A 27,360-nucleotide genomic window follows, 5' to 3' on the forward strand; every position below is an offset into this window, starting at 1 on the left:
ATATTATAGATTATATTACATATATACAATATATACGTTGCAACAGGCATTTCTTCCTCACCAGGTTCTGTGAAAAATTATCCACTACCTTCCAGTTTGCAACATATAAAATCTAGAGCTCCGCTATAAAGCTAATAGCTAAATCTGCTTCAGCTAATGGGAAGGTTTTCTTCTTGAAATAAAGAAAAATTTCCAGCCGTTACTTTCGTGATTTGTGCAGTTTAAGGCACAAAAGCTACTTTTCGTGTTAAGCTCTCTCTTTTCTATCCCCCTCGAGCGCTCGCTTCTCACTGTTGATGCTGTTGATATTGCAAGCAAGTTGCCATATCAACTTAGAAGGTGACAATATGTCAGTGTTAGGTTCACAGCTTTTCTCGCTGCCCCCAAAGAGGCCAAACAATCAGCTATTGAGTGTCAAATAAAAATTTGTAAGTGAACCGGAACAAACACCTGTTGTCTCCAGACACGTACTCTTGTCATCACTGTACGTTGGGCTCTGCATGTTACAGGCTGAGGTGGTTGGCTCTATGTCAAATAAACCTATTCTACACCAGGGCCAGGGTTGACCTCTGACCCTAATTTAACTAACCCTCACCAGTGTACTCCAAGGAGACAAACACTCCCAACTGTTGAGGCTCTCAATGGCCTTTAACTTAAGGGGAGGAGAGTCCATTCTGCAGCAGCAGTCGAAGGAGGCTCAAGATTCTTGTAGTACACTTGTAGGAAGTCACTTGAGACTGTTGTCAGCAGATAACAATAATTCAAATGTGCTTGGATAATGTTTTTCAAATGAAAATGGGGAATGGTATTTTGATTTAGCCACAATTTGAGAATAACTCTGATAGAATACAATTAATTCCAGTAATTTTAATGTGCCAAATGTATTCAGGTTCCAAAAAAACAATCCTCTTGTTGACATTCCTTGATGTTTGCACTTCCTTCTGTGTTTATTTTCAGTCTTTGCTGGGAACATCTCTGTGTAAACCAGTTTATTCATGCCCTGCCTGATGTGCCAGCATAAATCACATAATGTCTGGAGAGAGAGAAAAGAAAAAGACAAATCACCTGACACATTTCTGATTTGCTCTTTTATTTAAATAATGACGCTGGTTCTGGTGTGAGAACAGATGGAATTACAGATTACTATGCAGCTTCATCATCAATTATGGTCTGCCCTGTTTGTTTAGTTGGTCTCCTCTTTGATTGGATAATGATACACTGAGCTGTAACGAGAGATATAGATGAACAAAGAAACATTTCACTTTCCATGTGCACCAGCAATTATCTCTCCATGTGTTATTCCCACTGATGAACTGTAACCTTTTGTCTGAACAAATATGGGTTTACCAAAATTTCAAAAAAAACACTGATGATAGCTCATCTCAGGTCATAACTACACATCAAATGATGTTATGAGCTCCAACATGTTCAGTGTGATGTAATCTCTTTACCATAGGCTAGAGTAGTTGTGTGCACGTCAAAGTATTTGACCTTTGTTGCTAGTAAAAAAGTTTAAGGGAGCTCTGATATATCTCTATTTAATTCTCGTAATCTCTTAATAAAACCCATATCAATACTTCAGAGATAAGGGCTTTTATGGAAGCAGCTTTCAATAAGAATTAAGAAAAGTCCATTACATGAACTTAAGTAACTTTTCTGAGTAAATTGTACTTATTGGAGTGGTTTTAAAGCAGCATACTTTTTACTCTTACTTGAGTATATTTTGTGACTCTTTTACATTTGGATACACTATACTTTTTATTATTTATCCACATTGTATTCAGTCAATGCATGTTCCATTCTTTCCTTCTCAAACTTCAAAGAGGTTGGTGGTCCGTTGAACCCAGGTCTGCTGTGGCTCTTTACATTGACTTTTTTGACACGATAGTAATGGTCCAGGCTTATTTAGTTTGCTGATTTACTTGCCAAATAACTATATAATATAAAAAATGTGCTTACTCAGTGATATTGGTGGAATATTCATATGGTAATTTTGTGATCACTCTTAAGAGATGAAGACTTAATAACAGAATATTGTCCTGGTATATATTTAATTATCTAATTAAGAGATGATAGGATAATGTGACATGTCATCACAAATCAACTTTACTTACTTAATTACTTCCAAAATTGTGGTTACTGGATTAGTTTAACATAATTTACTGTATAAAACAATGCAGGTTTTCAATGGGTATATGGCATTGATTGTAGTGAAGGTTAAATTCAATGCTGAAGTTATCTTAAAGTCCCGTGGGAAACATGACAAATATTCCACTAATGTGGACGCCACTTGTTCAGAGGCAATTCATTACAGAGACGAAACTCACAAGCCCAAAAATGTTTACAGTTAAAAATTCACAACATATGCATGCGCAGGCTGCGGAAGCCACCTGTTTTTCTTCTTTACTTGGCATAACACACACACACAAGAAAATGCACACACATATTGGACACACACACACACACACACATCTAGCACAACAGTAGCTACAGCAGCTGCAGTGGGGTGCCATCACTGGTCATGTCTTCATACGTTTGATCCTTTTGGCTGGGAGCTTTACTGCTGGAGGAGAAAAAACAGCAAAACTGAGCTAATGTGTGTCTTTGTCCTCCATGGGAGGGGAGAGCCTTTCTTCTCCCCAAGTACAAATCGCAAGACTTTGGCTGCATTCTCCCAGGACAGAGGGAGGCAATGGCAGAGAGAAAGATCCCAATCAGACATTGATCTGAACCAAACTAATCCCCCATTGGTGCCAATGTGACCTTAAAAAATCGGCTTAGAGCAGCTCAGTTAAACTGGACACGGTTTTCTATTTAAGTGGCCCCGGCCCAGCCCACCCTAATTTTGCCACCCACAGACATTAGTAGAAGAGAATTAAGACACATACATTCATAACACTTTTCATTACAGCGAGGGTGGGGCTGTGGGTGGTGTATCTGCGGCCCTCACACAGCGAAACAGCTCTACAAGCCTGTGGGCCTGATGAGAGGAGGTGGGATAATATCTCCCATTTTATCTGTGAACCTCTGCTACCATTTTATGAGTTAGAAATTTTCTTTTCATTTTCCCAAGTATGGAAATAAAGGTCTTCTTTGGGTTCATGTGCTGTGGGCTGCATATAATGGATTTTGAAGTTTTTCTAAAATATATAGATAAAAATATACAAATACTGTATACTTATTTTTAGCAAGGATCCCTAACATCGGTTATTATTCTTAGCTTTGACAAAAGACATATTGCAAGCAAGACATTTACAGTTAAATTGGAGTCAGAGGTCCAACCCAGTCCTGAAGTTATAAGTTCAGCTGTGATATGGTATTCTACCAACGCAAATGCTTCAGAGAGTTTTAAACTGGACTCTGATGGACAAACTTTGTAATGATGGCAATATTTTCAATTACCTTAAAAAGGTCCAGTGTGTAACCCATAGCCATTTTTATATATCCACGGAGGCTGCCATGTTGCACCGCCATGTTTCTACAGTAGCTCAGAACGGACAAACCAAAGTCTGGCTCTAGATAGGGCCTTTCGCGTTCTTCTCGAGCTTTGCGGCCACCATAGTTTCTCCTACACGCTTGGAAGGGGAGGGTGAGGTGAGCGGTATTCAAATGGTTGCAAACTGCAATTTCACCGCTAGATGCCACTAAATCCTACACACTGCTCCTTTTAAGCACTTTAGGCATGCAAGTGGCATGGCATGGTCCACCACTTTGGTCCAGACTGAAATATATTATTAGATGGATTGTCGTGAAAGTTTGTACAGACATTCATGGTCCCCAGAGGATGAATTCTAGTGACTTTAGCGATTCTTCTAGTGCCACCATGAGGTTTACATTTTTGTTTTTTTAGTAAAATGTGTCAACTATTGGATGGATAGCCATTAAATTTGGCTCAGACATCCATGTCCCCCTGAGGATGAATTGTAAAAAATGTCAAAATTTCAATTTGTCCAATATTTTGGTTTATGACCAAAAACCTGCAAAACTAATGAGATGCCCATCAGCCTCAGCTGTACTTTGTGTTTAGTGCCAATCAGCAAAGGTATACCTTCTACACACAGCATCAGCATGCTAGCTTTGTCAGTACGAGCATGTTAGCATGCCTACGTTAGCATTTAGCTCTAAGCAGCATTATGCTTAAGTACAGCCTTACATAACTGCTAGCATGGCTGTAGACTCTTTGTCTTGTTCTATAACAGTTAAAAATATATAAATACACTTACTTTTTAGCATGGACACCTCACATTGATTTATTAGTCTTGGCTTTAACAAAAGGTATGGTGAAGGCAGGACATTTACTGTTAAAAGTCAAAGGTCAGTACAAACAGTACAAATTCTCCTCAACAAAAAGGAAGCAATCTATGAACACAAAACATTTGCCATGTTGTGTGTACCAGCCTGCGTCACATAAGCTTTCTTTGGCTGCAACTAACATCTTCACTTCTGCTTCTGATTAGAGAGCATGAGCCCCAACAGCTATAATCTCAGCTCCTCTGTGTCTGTGCCCGCCTGTCTGTCTGTGACTGTGTAGGAGGTTAGTACATGAATGGATAAGAGGGATACTGAAGGGGACTTTGTTTAGGGGGACTGTTATATGCTTCACTGAGAATAACGAACATTAAAGAGGCAAAGGAAACATTAAAGATGTTGATCTGTGTTGTGGCCTGCTGGTTTACAGGCCTATCTGAAGACAGAAGACTATTTTAAGCATGGGTAAAAAGCATCTCAGCTTTGTTAGAAAGCCAGAGCCCATTGTAGAGATGTAAAAAATCAACCACAGTAAAACCAACCATATCCTGTGATTTATATGAGCACCAATACGGCCACGATCCTGCACCGCCACTTCCAGGGATCAACGGCTAAACCAACAGCCAGTAAGAGGCATTTGGGGTTGCTGGCAGTGGGCCAGCACCCATAGAGAAGGTCCCATTATAAAGCCAGATCCTCCCATTATACAGCCCGCACCACAAAAGACTCCACTGACAGACATCACACACAAGAATGAGAGATACACCGAACACAATTACACATGACATACACTTAGAGCTTATAGATTCTGTCAGTGTGCCATTAATTTTAACGCATTAATCTTGTATGACACATTTTTGTGTAATTACAGACGCAGTCCAAACACTCATGTTTATAAATAACTATGGGAATACATTTCAAAGGGTATTTCTCACATTTTCTTTGAATATGAAGGATTACGATCATGTTGCATGTGGAAAAAATGGGAGATTTTGTTTGTTTTGTTTGAGTCTTGGGCAATTCACATGGGCAATTATGTAAACTTTGACTCTGCCCAGTGAGGTGTCTGTTTACTGTTTAGTCTGTACCATCCGACAACACAGGCCTGGCCTGCGTCCTGTCTACTACTGTGCCTCTCTGCAGGGAGGCAATGAGTCTGTCTGTCTGTCTGTCTCTGTGTGTGTGTGTCTGTGTGTGTGTGTGTGTGTGTGTGTTCTAGCACCTTCATAAATCACTCAGTGGAGTTCTTCTAAACGTCTGGCTGACACATCAAAAGACTAGCAACTCTATCCAATCAAGACATGAGCAGTAATCTTACCCACCTACAGCAGGAAAGCACACACACACACACACTTACTTCATAAACTTGAGCTCAGAGACATGCAAAACCCTATTATGTCACTGGCTGTCACAGTCACACATTTGTCTTGTCTGAGAAAGAAGCAAGGTGGCACACAGAGGGGGATTTGATTGCTAATCTGTTCGCAGGGATGCAGTAAGGGGATTTGGTTGTCAGTTACGGTCATTTGTAGGTGAAACCCATCGCGTGTTGCCTGGCCCAACAATGAGCCAAGTTACCTACACTTTATTGAACTTGGAAGCTGGGTTTAAAACTTAAAATCAGCAGCTCACAAAAAAACATTATGTCTGTGATGAGTTTTTGAAGAAAACATAAATAGCAAAACAGCAGTTGTACAGAATCAAAGCCACATCTGATCTGGCTCCGGAGCAGAACATGTCAACAGGGACAGTCTCACCAACATTTGCAGTGGAACAGTGCTTTCTCTTGGTCAACCCTCGTTTTTTTTCCACATTAGTTCCAGATCAAAGTCCAGAGTTGAGCATTGTACTCGATGGGTTGGAGCACAGGCAGAGAGCTTGCTGGAAACACACACTCTCAGGGTAAATGAGGCACCTTTCAAAAACCACACCACTCTCACCTCCTCAAGAGAGACAGATGCCCTCAAGACTATTCTTAAGACGCACTCAATGCATCTCTTCAAAGGGGACAAAAGTATAAGAGCACCAATTACGGTAAGTAATCATCCTTAGGATCAACAAAGTACTGTAGAGATGCAAACCACAATAAGATAGATACTCCACCCAGCATTGTGCAGTAGATAGAAGAGATTATGGAAAGGCTTGGGGGATATTACAGTTACGTTGTTGTAGGATTTAATAAAGTTTTACGTGGTACTTTATTTGGGACTTTTTTGGAACATTAAAGCCAATGCACTTGTGGGAAAATGTTTCATGTATTCATCTGATGCTGTAAAAATGATTCACTGACCATCTTCTTGAGCCCTGTTTATCTATAAGCAACACATCTCTGTTCTGCTTCTATGAGACCGACTCTTCTTGAAAAGACAAACACTGCCCTCTATCTCTGTCATGTGGAAGCGCAGGAATATGATTCACCTTCAATTGTAGTATCTATATACAACATGATGTGATGTACCCCAACTGTCACCCATGGCTTGCAATGACAAGCAATTATGTATTTGGCCTTGGATGATATTATATTTTTATTGTAAGAGTTTTGCATGGCATTTCCCCTCACTTGTTTATAGCTGAGAGATTTAGGCTGCAGTGCTTTTGTTGACTCAGTGAGGAGTGTGGTCGGTGAATCGATAAATTGTTTCTTAGAGGGAACCAATAGAATTTCATTTACCAGTCCAATGACAATGTGATGTCTTTTTTAACCTGGGGGGGTGCCTCTGGGGCCCTTCATTCAGCGAGTCCCACTAAGAAAACAGCCATTGTGACGCTGTCAGCCTGATCTGCATGTCAGCACAGTATTGCTTTCTCACACGCTCCGTTTTATTAGTGAGGTTTTTCTAAGCAAAACAAGCATTTTCAGTAAGTTCTTCTGGAAACAATACATTTGACATGTCCACAAGGCAAATGAGAGGAAGGGTAACTGACGCTGTTACTGTGTTTCAAAGTAAAGCAAGTTAAAGCTTTTTCCCTGTTGATGCTACTTATTAGCAACTGGCACCTTCCTAGAAGCAGTATCATGAATGGAAGTATTAATTATACATAACTATGCTACTTTGATGTTTAAGCAAAGTGAAATTACATTAATATCACATTGTGTATTACCTTATTTGCATTTCTTTTTTGTATTTGAGAAGATGTTTGTACAAGATGTTAGTACAAGATTCCCACTTTTTGTAACTAACCTTCCACTGAAGCTCAGCAGGGAGTGACTGTCTGGGGAAACAAAGAGGAAATTTCGTTGCAAAAAAGACTGCTGAGCCTCATATTAGTTTCAGATGAACCTTTGAATACTTTTGCACAAAATGAGGACTGTGGATTTTGTCCCTCATCACTTACATTGAAAACACATTATGAAGGGACCTTTTAATGGCCAGTATGAACAGGAGGAAATGAAAACCACTTTCAATGTTCAGATGGGCACCTTGTTTTAAGACAGACATGAAAAATTGTCAACCTCTCTTTTAACAAACCTGATGCAATTAGCAATTAACATGCTAAACTACACTTGATGTATCTATTTATTAAATGTTTAATTTTATACATGAATATAGAATAAATCAATTCCATATACCACAGCATCTATAGCCTATGCTAGTTTGCAAAACCTGTCCCTAGATGAGCCTTTATATAGGAAGAAAATACATACAAAACAGCATAAAAACAATGATGCAATAAAATGACCATAAAACTCAAAAGGCAAGTACCAGATCAACTGTAATTACATGACTGACCTCTCGTTAAAAACTGTTTCAGCTTGTGTTTAAAATGATCCCATTCATGATCAATTTTAATTTCTGTGGGTATAAAGTTCCACATACAGAGGAGGTTTTACTAAAGAGCACCTAACAGTTCCCCATAGACAACCCTTACTGAGTCCGAAACCCTGATATATACCACCTGAGCACCTTACAGGAGCCTGGTTATCTAGGCATTTATGGATGCGTTTAATATTAGTCAATTTTTAGAAAATGATCAAAACTCAACATATTTATTTTCTTGATAATATGGCAGTGGTGAGATTTTATCAGCTTCCTAACCAAAATGTTCATTGCATCATTATATGTCATCTTAAGGAGCTTGATTTATGTAGGGTTGCTTGTGACCACATCATTACCCATGTTTTACAATGTGAAAAGATCACGGAATACATAAAACTATTTGCAGTCTATTGCACCAGCCGGTCGTAATCCATCAAGTTTGTGTGTAAATTCCTTCCTAAGTTCTTAGTACTAGATAGTTTCAAACCACTGATTTACTAAATCGGGTTGCACCAATAAAACTTATGAAATAAGTGTGTAGTAAATACTTTAGTAATGTGTAAATCAGTTTTTAGGAAACATTTGTAGAGCTGTCGAATCAAAAGCAATCAAGTATGTAAACAGAAAGTCACTGTAGCATCCTGAGCACCTGAACATAACCTCCAAAAATTACAGATTTACTGGTACAAATAATAATATTACTGCAAATCATATGTAACTGTACATATGACTGTTTTATTCACATATGCATACATAGAAAAATATGTTTCAGTTAGTAGTATTCATGCAGTTATGAATGAGTGGGAAATATCCGATTAAGCTAACCTAATTAACGCCATTTTGTCATTTAGTCTAGCTAACGTTTATTAGCATGTTTTGTAATTTGTGGTATATTGTGTTGTTTTTGTGAAATGTATTTAAATCTTCCAGTTTTAACATTGTTAGCATTTTGATCAAGAATCATATTCCACAGTAACCCATTTACTCTTCAGTCTAAATGTGGGTCATATATTATCAAGCTAACGTTGGCAGTTACAGGGTGTTACTGTGTATTTTTATTAAAATCAAATCTCTGTGACTGAGATATTAGTCTCACCTCCAAAACTTGTTCAATACATTTTCCATTAACCTTTACTTTATTAACTTGTGATGAGGACTGAAAAGCAAACTGACAGTTTTCATGACTTATAATACAATAATAAAGTTTGCTGTGTGAAATCCACCGTAAATCCTTAAAGACACACATACTCATATAACTATTGTATTCATTTCAGACGTGACAGCTCATCCTGTCTAATCCCCGCTACAGCCGTCTGGTTACCACGGTGACAGTGTTGGGCTGTGTGCCTGTGGTGGCTCCTGGGGAGGTGACCTATTACAGTGGGTGGGGACCAGCTACAAATGACAATGACCTCTGCGGCGCTCAGAATAATCTCTGTCATTTCTTCGACCAGCCTGACCTGTCGTTTGGCCTGCAGCAAGATTAAAACCATCACTCTCATAGAAAAACTCACCTCCAGTCGGTAATGACTTCTTCACGCCTTTTCTTTTTTTTTTTATTATAAATGTACACAAGCGGGAGCATTTGGATGACATGCTCTGTCAATAAAGATTATCAAAAAACTCAAGTGTTTAAGTTTGCCTGTGTAATTGCAGAACCCCCTCTGTCTTTGCCAAGGCTCCATCTATTAGTTCTGTGCAGATCCAGGGATTTACATGTACCATTACTTACTGTAAAACACAGTCAGAGCCCCACCTCGGCTGTTTGCAGGTTCCATATGGGAGGTCATCTTAGTAACCTAACTCCACCTCTACCCTGTGCGAAGGAGGTGGAACAAGATAAGGGATTTAATGGACACATGCTGGGGAATTTGACATGGTTTGTTGGAGGGCTAACATTATTCACAGACATTGCGATTTCTGTCTTTGTTGAGCCTGTCTCTTTTGTAACTTCCTGTTTTCACTTTTTTATAACCACATCCTTTCTACACTTCAATTATAAATATCTTTTTTGAGTGTTTACATCACTATTTCGATTTCATTTAGCCTTTTCTTGCCACCTAAACCCCCTCTCAGTTCAGTACTTTCTCAGTTCAATGAGGTGCTACTGATGCTCTGTCCTCCATTTGTTCTCCGTCTCCTGATTTGGTAAACTAACCCTATCTTTAGCCTCTGTGGGTCAGGGGTTAAAGGTCAGGAAGACTGGTCTGTTAGTATGACCTCCTGTAAACACTGTCACTTACACCACTCTATGAATCATTCGGTATCCTGACCCTCTGGAGCTGGATGCACATCACTCTGCATCCTGACAAAACAAATGTAATGTGAATTCATGCACTGCATTCAAGTCTGTATTCTGACTGTGTGCAAACAAATATCACAGTCTACTGCCCAAAATAAAAGCACTTCATATATTAAAATAGCTTTGAGCACCTTGTTGTGTAAACCGCAGTGTTTTCTGCTGTGTGTGAGTTCTGTGTTGCTGTTCTCGTCCACAGGATCTATGTTCTGCGTTCCAAACATGCAGTGTTTTATGGCTGTTGGTGTCGGCAGTGGGGAAAAGCCAAAATCCAGGCTCTGTCTGCTGAAGTCATTAGGTTTGTGACAGACAGCCTCTGAAATGTTTTACTGTTAAGGGCCTGGTGCCCAGGAACTCCCGCCCTCTCCCATGTGGACACCCACAGCCAAGCCTCAGTTTGAACACACACACACACACACGCAATAGTTTCATGTACAAAACGTACACCCAAGAGGTACTTAGTAGACTGCACACCCATCCTTTTCCTTGCATAAGCGGACACAAAATACATCTCAACTCAAAGCATAACACATCAGGTATTTCGGCACACATGGCACACGTATGCCTCATATGAACTCAATAATACATTTTACAGCGCCCCCCCAAATCAAAAAGCTACGACCCATTCTGTATGACCTCCCCTCCACCCTGCCCCTCATTTTTTTTTTACAGCGTCTCTGCTTTGAGCTGTTGACCAGAACACAGACTTTAGACCCCCAGACCTCGTCGTTTCCCATGAGCCGGCATTTAGGGATGGCCACAGAGGTCATCTCTCTGACAACAGAAAATGAATGGTGTGCTCATCTGCTGACTGACCAGCGAGAAAATCAGTCATTGTGGCCCTGATGTCAAACACTTTCACAGAGGTGTTTGCTAACCTCTAATCCTTTAGCCACGGGGGGGGGACTGTGACAGCTCCATGTAAACACTGAACACACACACAAACACACACCTACAAATAGGCTGTGGCTTACGGCTTATGTAAAACCTCCTAATTAAACATGACTCATTTATAATGCTGTAAACCAGCAGGAAAGACCAGAAACAACATACAGTGGTTGAGTTTCAGTATCGCTGCATCTGTAAACACTGGAATCTTGTAGTTAATTCACCAGAGATCATCAAAGCATCTGACAATAAGCTGTACCTTACTGGAAGTGTTTTTCATTAAAGCAATAGATTGTCTTCCTATTAAAACATCAAAACATTTAGTCAGACATGATTTAGCAGTTTGAGGTTAGAGCTGATTTGTAATAAATGCAATGAGGACAAATGACGACTTGTATAGTGTGAAACCACAGGAAAGGGCGTTTTAGATGCTACACACTGACCCTCTCGTTGAACTACTTATTCCTTTTACCTTCCGAAAAAGTCCTGATCCTAGGCATTTTTAGGAGAGGTGTCATGGCGGGGGCTCTGGCGATGATGATGCTAAACAGGCTCCAGATGTTGAAGGAGAGCAGAGGACAAGAGTGCAAGAGGCCTGACAGAGAGACAGAACGAGGAGGAAAAAGCAAGGGAAGACGCTGCTGGCCCGCCAGGACCCCACAGGGGACGTGACTAACCGCCGGGTCACATCCGTCTCCTTCTTTCAACATAAAGTCATTCCTCTCTTTCCTCCTCTCATTTCGCAACACTATGATATGTTGTCAAAGCCTTTCCTGGCAGCATTCCCCACATCCAACCTCCTCTCTCTTATCAATACCATATCTGCTAAATTTACTATTTCCGTTGCCAATTCTGTTCTAATCGGGTCCTTTATTCTATTTTTCATCCCTTTCCTGCACCCTTCTCTTTGCTTGTGGCCACTCTTGAGCATACTTCATACGTCTTCACAGTGATGTCTCTGTCTGTGAAATACAGAGGAATATATTTACTGGAAACATGAATGCAAATGAATGCAGGACTTGGTTTATTCTTGCTCAAAGAGCTGGCTTGTTTTCCTGACAGCCCTGTGTAGCGGATGAGGAGGAATCCGCAGTTTCCATCAATCGTCTTCTAAAAACATACACACACGCACAAATGCTTCGGTATTTCTACTATATTTATACCAAAGCTCTTAACTTAATAGAACAATTCAGTTTGCAAGGACAGAAATCAAGTGATTTATTTGTATGAGCGTTGTTTGTACGTTTATGTAAAAGAGTTAAATATGATAAGTGCTGCTATTTCAGGAATACGTGGAATCTTTCCATTAAAAGGGATTTATCTTGGTTATCAGGGGCTTGAATATGTAGGGGCGCGCGCACACACACACACACACACACACACACACACACACAGCTGCACGAAATCTGTGCTACACTGCCATCTACAGAAACACAGCTATTTCCTGCAGCATCACATAGGCACAGTATCTGTCTCTCTCTCTTTCTCTGCAGATATATTTTTCAACACTGTAAAACAAAGCTGGTTCAATTTAGAAACGTACTTTTGCTGCTTTAAAAATGTGACTAAAATTGAATTTAAGTTGAATGATTAGTTCAAAGTCGTTTCATGAGTTGTGAAAATGTAAAACCAAATGAGTGTTAAGTTCACTGAACTTGAGTTGAAGACACTTGTACACCAGTTAGTGCACACAAGACATCACATCAGGATGCTCCAACTAACTTGACACAATTCAACACTAACATTCACCATGATTAGCTATGTTTTCATTATTATGAAAAAAGACAACCATGACTTAGCTTAATATATATAAAAGACACACAACAAGCTTCAATCATATACATTTTCTTCAAACTATAAAAAGAGGGGTCTCTGGGAACGCATGTTGCTAATGTGCTGGTCATGTTTCTTTAGAAAAGTAATTTAACGAGTTATGTGAACCCTCAGCTGTATATATTCAACTCATAATTTCAAGTCAAAAATCTTCAGAAACCTATAGTTCAATAAACATAAATCTAATAAAACTTACATATTTACATTAGGTTAATAAAAGATGAGTTGATTTCACAAAATTCCTATGACGTTTTACAGTGTACTGTACATGTGCATGCATACTCATCCATGCTTGCACACAACACAGTATACTGTATGTGTGTCTGAGATTGACACCTGCATTCATACATGGAGCTGCTCGTGAAATCTCAGTCTCATGACCTGCAGAGTGCAGCTGGAACGTGCCTGATTGAACACATCTTCCCTCCTGAATACCGCCTGATTACCGAGCCTCCTTCCGCTGACCCCGCCTCAGACGAAGTCACACCAAACCCATTGTGACTAAAAGACTTCAATCAGAGGAGTGAGCCAGAGCTGTAATGACTTCCATCACACGGAGGAAATTGGACCAAACTTCAGGCTGTTTGACTTGGTGACATGTAGAAACGCATAGAGTGGTGAAGACATCCTGACGGGTATGCATGGACTTACACATATACAGAAAGACAGTACGAGCACGTTCACAACCAGCTTCGGGCTCATTTCTGTTCTCCCTCTTCATCTCTCTTATCACTACCTCAGCCATAGCAGCACTACAGCAGGAAAAAAAGATGCTACAAAATAAAGGCTTGAGTGTGTTTTTCATTTTCTCCTCAGTGCTCACACCAATCTGATTATTCCCAAAGGGTCACAGACACATCAACCTCCTGCAGATCATCCTATCAAAATCAAGGGATGAAGTCTCCAGCAGCAAAGAAAACCTTTTAAAGTCAGACTTCCCACTATTCAGAGGACTTATTGATTTACCTGATAATCAGCGATTGTAATCAAACCTTTTACCGTTATAATTGTCCCACCTACACCTGCTTATTTTACTATGATTCTTCTCAGACCTTCTAGCCAGATCTTAGCAAAGTGTTTAAAAACTGCTAAATCAGGTTGTGATAAATTTAATCTGGTGATAAATTCTAGTTTGTGTGATACATGACACCAGACCTTTGTTGTTGCCTTGTTAATGATCTTAGTCCTATGACCAGATTGCTTCGGATTGCTTAACTTTGTTTCAATCAGTGAAATTTCCACTATAATACATGTCCCACTGCTACACCACAACAGCAAGAGTGCTTCATCTCCCTCTGATGAATATTGTTATTGACAGAAATCACCAGTCACCATGTGTTGGTGGCCAGAGAGGAATGTTTATGGTCAGGGTAAACTATCGATGGTTGTGTACGCATCATCAAAAGATATGCAAGCTCGCCAAGGAAGTTTGTGTTCCTGCAAAGCTCCAGTCCAGATGTTCAGAGAGAGGGAGGAGGTGGAAAGACAAATATTAGTCTACTGGAAAGCTCAGAGGAGTGGGCTTTGGGTTCGAAAACATCAACAATGAAAGACAGAACACAAAAATCTAGGGGAGAAGAAAGGAACAGAACGCTTGATTAAAAAAAGAAACTTTTGGTCGGGGCATCTTAGTCACTTGGTTGAGATTCTTTGTTCAAATATATAAACTAAGAAAAAAAAACATCCCGACATGGGTGTTTGGAGAGAAAAATTGTTTCCTAGCAAAACTGTTTCTCTACATATTTATTCAGAGGGACTAAAAATGACATAGCTTTCACATAAAGTATCATTTGTGGTGGGAAAAACAAGGTCAGCAGACAGTGAGAACATCTTTATTTTAATCAACCACATGGAAAATATAAATGGAGAGTTATCTTAGATCACTTCCCTGAGGATATCTATGTCAAAGGGATGAATTATAGAGACCTAATAGTATATATAGGCCTTTCGCCATGCTAGTATCTTAAGTAATCAAATGCTTCAAAATACCACTGAGAAAGGAGGGTGAGGCATTGAAAGACGCTTCAACTCTACGTCATAAACTACATTATGGCAATAATTGTGTATGTGTGTATGTGTTGTGATTGTGTGTGTTCATGTGTGAGGCTGAGATATGTGGCCAGCCCAGTTCAACTGCCCTTGATACCACAAATGAAGTCAGCATGTATTTCTGCCATTGTGGCAGTCATGTCAAGGTCATGCTGGTCAGAGCGTTTGTCAAGTTCAGAGGCCGGCCACCTCAACTCACCCTGGTCATCTCCGCCCAGCCCAGCACACCAGCCCAGGGAAATACTTACAGTACAGTAGATCAGCCTTCTCTGTGCCTCTGGGGCCCTGTCGAAGGCAGGGCTCTGGGTGTTAAGTGACACCGAATTGAATTAGCAAATAAAATGGACAGGCTGTAGCAGGGTAATTTACCATGTCAGGACAAATCAAATTATCCCTCAGGTGCAGATGGCAGTGTATCCATTACTACAGCTGAACTGGTAAACGCAGGCTGTTATCTTTAGAATCCCAATTTCCTTTGCTTTGCTTTGCTTTGTGTAGGAGGGAGCATGTTAAGTAGTGATGATGGAATAATCAGTGGCTGATTAAACAAGATTACTACAGAGGTATTTAAGGCACTGAAGGAAGGCAAGACAGGGATTTTCTGCATTGTTTTGTGTAAATTGAAATCAGACATTTCAGGAAACTGGAGACTGTAGTCATTTAGCAAGTCTCAATGTCCTCTAGATCAGGTAGGGACAGATTCTGCCACACTGAAACAAGACTATAAAAAGGGTCCGTCTCAGTACCCGCACTTGCGGTATTTGCGAGTAGTGCAGTGCTGACTTGTGTGACTTATTTATAGTAACTGCCACTGTGCCAAAGTGCCCGTTAAGACAGCGAGCATGTGGAAGTTTATCAGAGCTCACTTAATTAATAAGGACATCCCGTCACTCACGCAAATACTGTACATGGCACAATCCAGCTCAGATGATTTGCTGGAATAAATAAGTAGCTGAGAGGAGTAATACAATTAAAGCAATTAAATCGAGTTATCTAGAAGCACGTAGGTCTACTGTACATAAAAAGAGACCTAACATGATATAATTTTGAATGATTTCTGTGTGATAACATTTTTGAAGATGGAACATATTTCTCAAAATCTCTGATAAAACGATATATTTAATATTTACCTTGACAGTGTCAGATATGAGATATTATTCTAATCAATTAGAAGAGATGTTATTAAGTATAACCATTTGTGGAGGTTCTGTCATAACTTTGTACTGTTTGGACATGAAAAACAATATTCATGCTGAATCCAACGTGTCCTAAAACAAGCCTTTACGCACATTACTGCAATTAACTGGACTGGTGAGACGCAGTAGACCTTAGTGCATTGTGGGATACGCTACAGCTCTGATTACGCTTTGTAGCTGTATCAGGAGAAGTGTGCATTTAGTGCTGTGGGCACCATGAATGTCTGCAAAAAAAATTCATGGAAATCCATCAAACAGTTGTTGAGATATTTCGGTCTGGACCAAAGTGGTGGACGGACAGGCAGACGTTGCTATCCATGAAGCCACGCCATTAGCATGGCTAAAAATATTATTATTACAAGTGTTTCAAATAGTATGTCAGTAAAGATAGAGTAACAGTAAAATTGTTGGTATAGTACATTTCATTTTTGTGCCCTCTGCAGGCTTCTTCCTCGAATGAAGCCCAACCCCTTACACAAATATTTAGGTTCCCCTGATACATCTAATAAAACTGTTTAGAATGTTTCCCCAGTGTTTCACCTCAGAGGAAGGACATAAAGTATTTCACAGCGCAAGGAAGAAAGGAAGCAAGGAGCAAAGAGAGATTGAATGTCTACGCACACCTTATGTAAATATTTGAGACATCTTCAGAGTTCTGGGTAACCTTTTCTGTCTTGAGAAAGATTAACTGTTTCCTGTGATACATACTTTGCCTCACCTTTCCAATAAATAGAGAGATAGATATATATCGTTATCTCTGCACTGTGTATCTGCTAGCCCTTGTCCAATGCTATAATTTATAAACCTGAAATTCTTTTAGACTGTTGAAAGAAAATTGTCATTTACGGTCTCTGCCTTTAAAATACCTTATACTAACCAGGTCAGGGAAAGTAAGAAAGTGAGATAGAAGGATGAGTGAGAGCGATCTGGCACTCTGTTTTGAGAGCATATCTATGTTCCGAGGGTCCTAAGTTCCCTAACCCCAGTCCTGGGGAATGACCCCTCTGTTTTCTGTCTACTGATCGTTATGAGTCAGACATTTCAAACCAGAACAGAATACATAACAGCATTTGTCAAATCAAATGTTTCCTACTCTCCTCGTGCGCACGTGTCTGCCTCCTTCCCACTGGTACTGAGGCTTACGTAAGTGGCATCACTGATATTAATATTTAAGGCTTGTTTTGGGGATGGCGCTCCTTGATGCTTGGCTTTCTCCCGTGATGATATTTCAATTGAGCTGTTACATCATCTGGATCAGGGCCACAGCCGAGATAAAAAGAGCCCCGTGAGCCATTAGTGCAGGAAGCATGCTGCAGTATGGTCCATGTGATATGCATTAGGAGCTAACTAGGACGGCTGCTCATTAATATCAATGTTCCTTTAGATGTGTTTCCAATAACAGAAAGATTGACTAATCATTAATCCAGTGGTTATCACAGAGGCTATTCATCATCACTGGATTGGTGCTCTCATCTGACTAATACAGTAAGCCTGCATGAGTATTAAACTTAAGTCAGATACATCTTTAGAGTTAAATCTCTGCTTCTCAGTTTGTGCACTCCTGTAGATGTAAGATGTAAGGGGTGAGATGGATGGGAACCTCAGGGGTCGGTCGGTCGCTGTGACAATACAATACTTTCACAACCTCAGAGTCTGTTTTCAGGCCACGGCTGACTGAGCGCGCTCCTGTGTCTCCAAAGACGACACCGCCCAGATATGAGAGACGCTGCAGGCTCAGTCTACCTTTCGGGCCATTGCACAGGCCTCGCCATGAACACACCAACCTTTGATAACAGAACTCAGAGATTCATCACAGTTTCAGGGAGAGCTGAATGTGTAGGCAATTGTTTCTGTTTTCTATGATTATGTGTGTTGGTTTACATTGTGTGTGCACCTGTGGATACTTTTTCTAAAGTTGGTGACAGGCAGGGCACTAGACTCAAGATTTGAGACTTGGACTTGAGTCAGGCTTAAGGCACAAAAATAAGCACTTGAGACTTGACACCCAAAAGACTTTTTGACCTGGCATTGACAATGCATTACTTAGTAATGGATTACAGTAATGTGATTATCTTTTTCAGTAACAAGTAGTTCAAGGGATTGCAATTCGAAATTCAGTCATTACATTACAGTTACTAATCTCAGTAAGCGTGGATTCAGACCAAAAACAGACCTGCATTAAAACAACACAGGGGCTGCGTTGGTTGGGGCATGTTGTCTAAGGTTCCGGTGAGACAATGAAATACGACCCAGGAAGTCCAGTTGGAGTAACAGATTAATGCGTTTAAAGGCTTATCAGATGCCAGAACACTGCACAAGGGTTTGCGCTGCAACAAAAGTTGAGCATGGTTCAACTTTTCTGCCCAACGACTCTGCGTTGTTCTGCCGGATCCTGTGCGTTGGCACTCCCACTGCGTTTTTTTACGCAGGGCTACTGTTGGTCTGAACGCGGGCTAATGCTCCAATACTTTGGCTTATTACTGAGAGTTTGATGGAGGATTGATATCAGTTTGGTCTCTTTGTGTGCGGTTGACAGACTGGTCCATTAACTTGACTTTTGTTTCTAAATGTAGCACTTGAAGCAATTCAGCATATTTGATGAAGTTGATGTACTTGAATTATTCTTGCAATTTTGGATTGTATCCACATTGTTGATTGATCTTATTGTAAGTCGCTTTGGATAAAGTGTCAGCTAAATAAATGTAATATAATGTAATGTAATTGAGGAGTGGGGAGACAGCTAGCCACTACCACTTCCGGTAACTCCAAAGTTAATGTAATTAAATGTTGTGTGTTCTTAGCTGGCTCGCTAACATTCACTACTGGTTAGCCTACATTCTGGAATTATCTGTTTTTTTCTGAGTTGGAGGATCTTTGAACCCCGCAGCTTCACTGTCACCGGGGTTAACATTAAGCCCATAACCACAGTGTCTTGTTTTCTATTTCTACATGTGTTAAATACAGAAGGACATGTGGGTTTAGAGGACTTGGAGTTGTTTAAAGGCACCTTTGACAGAGCTAGCTGTGCTGAGTAATGAAAGTTAACATAACAATGAAACTAATTACTTTTTCTGTTGAGTAATTAGCCAAGCAATGTAGTTACTTTTTCAATGAGTAATTACTTTAAAAAATTTTTTTTTTTTTTTTTTTTAAATTCATTTCTTAAGACTTGTGACTTGCCATGGACTTACTCGAGCACGTGAGACCAGTGGCGCCCCCAGAAAATTTGGGGTGGCCAGATGGGGCCACTGAAAATGTTAGGGTGGCACACCAAAACAAAAAAGTTGCCAGTCAACCATTGGCCTCTTTAAAGTACCAGCTAATAAAATTTAATTCTCCTTAGTTAAGTGTCCTCTCATTTGGTTCCTACCGCCCCTTGGAATGGTACATCCAGACATCAGCGTCCAGACAAGATGAAGGCATCCACAAGCCACAATGACGAACCAGACAGTAGACGAAGCAGCTCCACGTCTTCAACTAAAAGAATCCTCCCTAAAAAAAAAAAACAGTTAAATAGTCCAATTTTTCCTGTTTAACTGTTGATCATATTAGAATTAACACAAACAACCCTTTACAATAACTATTATAAACATTTTTTAACTAAATTGTCCCTTTTTGTTATCCTAATTTCAAAATAATAGACATCTGGCTTTTTACACTCTTTACAGCTTTAACCACAATTCAAATACACACAAATTGCCTAATTTGCTTTACTGGAGCTAGATCAGCAGCCATGCAAGTTGCACTTACTTAGCTTTGAGGCCGTAATTAAGCTGACAGAGGTAGTCGGCTAAACATGTCACTAAACCAACCATAATTACTTTAATCACAAGAAATGTTATATCCTGTTGGTTTTGCTTTACCATGTTTCTCAAAGTAAAATAACACACAATTGAACTCTATCACTAAAAAATCTTAATGCTAACCAGCTAACTTTAGGTAGCTAACTCACCAGCATAATCCACTTAATTGGGAAGAGACGCCCGACGGAGTTCGTCCTGATGACAACTTCTCTCTCAACAGCTACTCTCCAGTTTAGCAGGTTTCTCTTTCTGGCAGTGCCACCAGCTCAACTCAATTTCACGTCTTGGAAATCGTAGGTTATAAATGTTTTATTTCACTCTTCTCTGCCTAACTGAGCTTCTGTCTCACACACCTGTCTGAGGTGCGTGCTCTCCGGTAGCCGGGTACTAGCGCCTTCGCTGTGCTCGGCAGCCTAGAAAGTGCCTACCAATAGCATGCTTACGAGACGTTTAGGGAACATCTGTAAATTGGGGCTAAAGAAAATAACCTCGGTTATACATACAGTAGCCTACTCATTACTCAGAAGCATATTATACATATGTGACTCGCGGGGGGCAGTAATTGCCACAAAAAATAGCTCTGGTGCCAGGCATGCTGACTCTATTATTCCTGATGGTGTCTGTAAGCAGTAAGCATAACTGGAGATATTAAGCCTCATTTTCCTACCCAAAGAAGAAGCCATTATTTCAAATTCCACAGCCTTAAAAATTGCCTGAGCTAGATAATCCCTCACAGTGACAATGAAGTTGTAAATTTGGTTGTGTCAAAGTTTGTCTCTTTTATCATTATTTCGTTCTCCGAGTTGAGTATTTTCCCGTCAGCCTGCTCATTATATCAAACTCTGGTTATTGTGAGTTACCTGACACCCTCAGGAAGAAATGAAAGTTCTGCCAGGCTATAATTCCTCCAAAAATATGTCGCCTTACAAAGTTTATTATCTCTATCATGTCTTTTTATTTAGAGGGTTTTTGCAAGCAGAACAGCAGTTAATTTCAAGCTTGGTTTACCACCATAAATTATGTGATTTAAAAATGACAAAAAATAAGTTAATGTGTCCACAAATCTAATTACTTTTGGAATACATTATAATAGTGGAGATATGTAAAGCAGAGGTGTAGACTGAAGCCCTGTAAAAGGACTTTATTATGCTGGTATTCTCCATTGAAGTCTTTAAGGGTGACGGCCTCCATTATTAACATCTTTACTGTGTCTATAAAACACGAGCTTTTGTTCATAAGGAACTTAATCAAACACATACCATCATCAATATGTCAATATTTCACGTCACTAGTTAGTCTTTTTGTCTCTTTGTCATGTGCTGTACATCATATCGGTCCTACTATTCTGTCAGCTCTGACCAGGACTATGAGTAAGATGGCTGCCCATGTCTGTCTTCAGTACCCTGAGGGGTTCTTTTCTGTTTTTCCTTTTTTTTTAACACTGAGCCTTTTAAACCTACAAGCCTCAATATCTCCACCGCCTGTCTGAGCCCAGAGTGAAATAGAGGATTGGATAGAGAGTGAGTCAGTGAGAGAGAGGAGAAAGAGCATTTTTGTGACAAATTATTAGAATATCAGAGCTGTGTTCTCTTTTTTCCTTCCATTGATTGAAGTGATTTACTTTCAAGTTATGCTGTAATTGATCTGCATATTGAACCGTGTTGTCGCATAATGTTTTACATTATTCATATGTTGCCGAGAGCGAGGATGAGTGATACACTGCAGAACATGGAGTTCCATCAATCCAGCTTCTTTCTCATACACTGGATCTACTTGTCTGTGCTAGTTGCATTTTATACTATACTGTTTCTTTTCCCCATTAAGTGAAGAAATAAGTGTGAACATTTGAATGCAACATCAGAGCTATTGTGGCTCAACACGTCTGTGTGACTCTAGAATGAAATAAATATGATTTTATTACATGAGACATTCTGCATGTTATGTAACATTTGTTCATAAATTATTAAATCATGAAAGTGATTACACTCTGGACCTTATTACGCAATGCAGCATCCCAAGATCACTGGTGCTAGATTCAGACATCTGGAGCTGCTGGTCACAAGACATCACTCAGGAAAAAGGTTAATGAATACTTGGCATGTTTTTAAGATGAGGACTTTTACACTCTGCTGTCTCAACTTTACTTAAAAGAAGTCCAAATTACTCATCATTAAATGGATTGCCTATACACAATCGAAGCATGCCGGCCATGTGAAATGTGGAATGTGTGCCAAGATATAAAGGAAATTACACAATCCAGTCTGTTACCCAAGTTAATCGATTCTGACAGATTGTCAATTTCATTTATGAGAGCAACTTTAAGGTTAACAATTGCAATTAGGTTTGACATGTGGTGGGTGAAGGCAATCAGCAGGGTTAGACAGTGGATCTATAGCAGTGCATATGTAATTAATGCATTCAGCTGTGCCCAGGGCACTCCGTCCGAACAGAACAAGCAAATTGCAAAGTCTGCTTTAAAGCCGGGATAAGTACAGCTGCAGATGTGAGCACATTTTAAAGTGTGTGCAGTTTTTCTCTGTCACACTCCCCTTCCCTGCCTTGCCCATTCTGCATGTATGTGCATTGCTAATACAGGAATATATACAAAAGGTGAGTTCATGAGCTAATGTACTCGCACATCCCTTCCTCCTTAGGTGTGGTCTGTTTTCCTCTGCATGTGTATTACTGTGCACATACAGTATGCATCAGGACATGTGTGGCATGAGTTGACAGGCCATCAGAGCCGCTGTGGCAAATGAAAGTGATGCTCAGGAGGAGAGACGCTTGGAGGAAGGCTGGGAATAAACAGCCGGATCTGTGACGCACTTTGAAGCACACATCTGAGGGGAAAGAGGGAGGAAGGCAAGGGGAAAGGCGCAAGTGAAGAAGGGAAAAAACTGAGTAGGGGGGAGCTTTCAAGCCCTTATAGAGCAGAATCTATAACTGACCAGACAGCAGGTCATCTTTCAAATGCAGAGTAGCTCAACTCTGAGGACTTAACTCGCTGCCAGGAACCCTTTCAGCATCGCACACAACTACACACACAGACTCAAGAGAGAGCCCAGAGGTTGACCTGCAGAGCTTCAAACTGTCAAAAATGTTCTGAACTCAACACATTTTCTTGTAACATGTTTGAGTAAAGCAGGTAAAGGTAGCAGGAACAACTGACAAGATGATGACATATCAGATACGACTGCCATGCCAATAGCAATGCCCAGAGGATGGCACAGTGAGTACATTTTCTACAAGTTCTTGTCACACAGAAAAGACATGAAACTGAGGTCCTCGTGGGGCAGACATGATGAGATAAGAGCGCTTGATGGTTCAAAGATTTGCTGCAGTACAAATATAGGCTTTAAAGAATGTATTTACTGCAGTATAGGATTAGGGTCATGTTATTGTGCCAGCATGATAAGAAGAGCTAAGATTGCTGACATTCTTATCTAAAGCCCACCACCACTACGGGCAGGACTAGTCCACTTACTGCAATACAGAGTTAGTGTGCACACTGTTATCTATGTGTGTATGCATGCATGTGTGAGTATGTGTGTGATGTGTTATTGGAGAGTCATGTTTTTCATAATTTTGTATAAAAGTTTTAAACCTTAGTATCAGGCAGTGACAGTAAAGCTAGATTTACTTGACCCCCACATAAAGCTAAAACATGTACACTGCACATCTAAAAACATGTATAGTGCAGTAATGTCTGCTCTTACTTTGGGTTTATTGTGTACTATAGATAGCAGGGCTGTTACGATAGACAGAGTGAACAATGTGCCATGAGGGATTATCAACAACAGTTTGCAGGTGGTTGGGTAATTTCACTAATATTCATGATTCACTAATATGATTGAAATTGCCTGGTGCAGTCAGTCAGAATAGAAACCTGCTTACATGTCCTTCTATTGCACACGGATGACCTCCCTGCAAATGCTAAAGATCATAGTGTCACAAACAACACTGTCTCCTCGAAATTATGTTTATATACTACTAATTTGTTTAGCCTATTACGCTTTGAAAGGAAATGTAATTGCTGCCTGCATTATGTTCACTGCCAGTGTTTTGTGGGGAGTTACATTTATGTACTGCACATAATTTGTATAGGGAGGAAGTCAGTGTGGATGGTGGGCGTAAGAAGAGCAGGACAGACAACAGACACTGCGGTTTGCATCCTAGATTTAGGCAACAAAAGCACTTTGGTTGAGGTTAGGGAAAGTCATGCTTGCATTCAGTCAGTTCACTCACCAATGTGTGTGTATCCTTGTGGTCTAACAAACGCGTTGAATTCATTTTCTACCTTGAAAAACATTTGCATTTTAAACTTTTAAATTGTGCCATCTTTACAGCCATGTTTACTAGCTTGCAGTCTTCTTCACTGTCTTTGATGGCGCATGGCTAGGGTTCCTGGCGCATTACTGCCACCAATTGTCGATGAGCGAAATAGCATGCACGATACAAACACCCGTAGTCGTGGTTCCTTAGCACTACCAGTGGTCAAAAACTCCACAGGGTACGTCTTAAATAAAGACGTCGTGCTGATGATGGCCCTCTGACCGAAACGTTTACTTTTTGCATGAGCCGAAAATTATGTTATCCTTTTTGCTGTGTGTGGGAAATTTTTCTATTAAACGGGATTGTTGATTTTGGCTTCATGCACCTGACACTATTTTTTAAAAAGCCTGGATTCAAGAGTGCTTCACAGTTCTTTACCTTTAAAGCCAACACTGAACTGTCACACCGTCTTGTCACACTGGAGTGTATTGAGGGCCTAAACATAACCTTAAAAAAGTTTTATCATGCTGTAGTTGCTACAAGCATATATTGTTGCAAGAGCAGATGTTGTAGGAAAACAAATGAAATACTCAATTCAATGAACATTTTGTGAACACGTTCAGTATCACCATTTTTCAACTTGCCAGATTGATTTAATTAACAACTTTTCCTCATTATGTTGATAGAAAACATAATCTGGGCAGCACTACGTTTCTTACAAAACATATTTGCTGCTGAAAATTAGCAGTATATGAACATAATTTTAATTTAGCATTGATTTACTTTCAACAATAGACTTTGGGTGATGTGACGCATCCTGTTTGCTTTTCCAGACACTTCCGTATTATTTAATATACCTTATGTAACTTATATAAAGGTATATTTACCAATATAGCGGCGATTTCAGGAAAGTTTCCCAGCTGTAATTACAACTGTATTCACATTTCGGAAACTAGTAATTACAGTAACTCCAATATGACATGAATGCAACATCAGTCTATGTTAATAAAAATATACTACAATGGATTCAAATACATACAACATTCCTCTAACTTTCACAGTTAGAGGAATGTCCTCCCAGGTCTATGGGTTGTAGTAATTAGGTGGCTGCTGGCTGCAGAACATTTTTGTGAAAAGCACAGCACACACACAAATATCCTCCACCTTGCATAGTAATACTCATTATATTATTATAAGTAATAATGAGCAGGCAGAGACCCGCCGAGGTTCTGTGATGGATCACAGACAATCTTGATCCTTTTAGGGATGAGGATGCTCTGAATGCAGGTCTCCCATTATCGGACAGCCGAGTGATGCAGAGCACAAGCCCATATTAACACTAATCGCTTCAATGTATTCACCTGCACATTCTGAATGATTAAGCAAGGAAGCATTCGTAGCCATCCTTGATGCCATTTAATACCGTGAAAATAATCGGAGCTGCTGGATGCTTCGGTAAACACCAGTGTGAGAGAGCCATTCAACATGAATTATAAGTGGGAGAAAGTACAAGAGCGAGAGCGTGCGCGCATGTGTGTGTGTGTGTGTGTGTGTGTGTGTGTGTGTGTGTGTGTGTGTGTGACTGACTGAGTTTATACAAGTGTGCATGTGGTCCTCTAAGAGGCCATCTGTGTGAGTTTGAAGTGTTTATGTGTTTCCATGCCTGGACCAGACTGGTGATAAGTGATAAGGGTCATGGAGAGTGACAGGGTGGACAGCCAGCGGGAGTGTGTCAGTGGACAGGCAGTGTGAACTCTGGGTTATCTGACAGGGATTTCAGCTGGCACTCAGGACACAGCTGCTCCTGAAAGAGCAACTACAAGGTGGCAGGCTGTGGCAATACCATGAAAACTGCGGCAGCCATGTGATCACCATCTTTAATGTGGTCATTGTCTGACTACAGACCCACCTAAACAGGGCTGCATAAGAACGGGAATGGTTTGTCTCCTGACAAGAGTGATAGCAAGTTGGGTTTAACATTAGATTGTTATCGGACCAGAAATCATCCACCCAGGTTAAATTAGAGTCAGGGGGAGCTCTCATTCTGTTGCGTGCGCCTCTAATTAACACGTTATACCTCGTTTGTTTAATTCATACGAAAACTGAAGTGTAAAAACCATATGTGTTATACTATTTCTTGGCCAGGCGCAGTGACTTCCTTAAGTAGTAACGTGTTAATTAGTGAACTTTAGAGGTTTTTGGACAGGGCCAGGCTAGCTGCCCCCTTCCAGTCTTTGTGCTAAGCTAAGCTAACCAGCTGCTGCCAGTAGCTCATATTTACCACACAGACATGAAAACTCATTCTTTTTATCTAACTCTCAGCAAGAAAGTGAATAAGCTCCTAATATGTCCAACGATTCCTTTAATACTCATAAATATATATTCTCTTTTTTGTCACTCCATGCAAAAGCAATAATATTACCTCAGTTACTATTCACTGGTAGGCATAATCTTTAAATATCCTCCTTCCTCATTACAAAAGTATTGCTTTTCGGTTGCACAAAAATTGCCATTGCATCAAATTGCATCATCTCTTACTTTCAAAAATTGGGATGGTACATTACCTGTGTGCCTCTGTGTCAATGATGAAGGTAACAAAGCATTGCTGATGTCCAATGTTCTTGTCATCACTTTGCTCGATAAAGTGCAAGTGCCACAGGGAATACTTCAGCTTGCAGAAAGTTAACTTTAGTCACTTTTTTCCCATCCAGACTAAGTCAGAGAGGTCAGTCGAGCTCACAGCATGTCTGTGTTAGTTGAACTGATTATGATGAAACCAACGGGGTGATGAGAATCTTGAGTTTTCAGATAAGTTGATGTAACTCTGGTATTAAGAAATGGTGATAAGAAAACTGCTTTAAGATACAATGTGATAAGATAAAAGTTAAACGGCCCTACTGGAAAATATGTACATTTAAACAGTAATAAAATATAGCAAAACTACTTACAAGAATATAATTAGTGGGTATTATCCAAACATGTAAAGGTGACTTGTAGAGAGGGCTGGTGTAGTA

General features: G+C 40.1%; 1 long non-coding RNA gene across 1 annotated transcript; it reads right to left on the reverse strand.

Annotated features, from left to right (window-relative positions):
- Positions 1-803: 803 nt before the first annotated feature.
- Positions 804-20,774, reverse strand: LOC122877463. Its single transcript, XR_006378259.1, has 3 exons — positions 20,224-20,774; positions 19,642-19,763; positions 804-2,563 (listed from the first exon to the last, which is right to left on the reverse strand). It is a non-coding gene; the product is annotated as an uncharacterized LOC122877463 (long non-coding RNA).
- Positions 20,775-27,360: the final 6,586 nt, after the last annotated feature.

Source organism: Siniperca chuatsi, linkage group LG6, assembly GCF_020085105.1.
Source record: "Siniperca chuatsi isolate FFG_IHB_CAS linkage group LG6, ASM2008510v1, whole genome shotgun sequence".
Taxonomy (NCBI): domain Eukaryota; kingdom Metazoa; phylum Chordata; class Actinopteri; order Centrarchiformes; family Sinipercidae; genus Siniperca; species Siniperca chuatsi.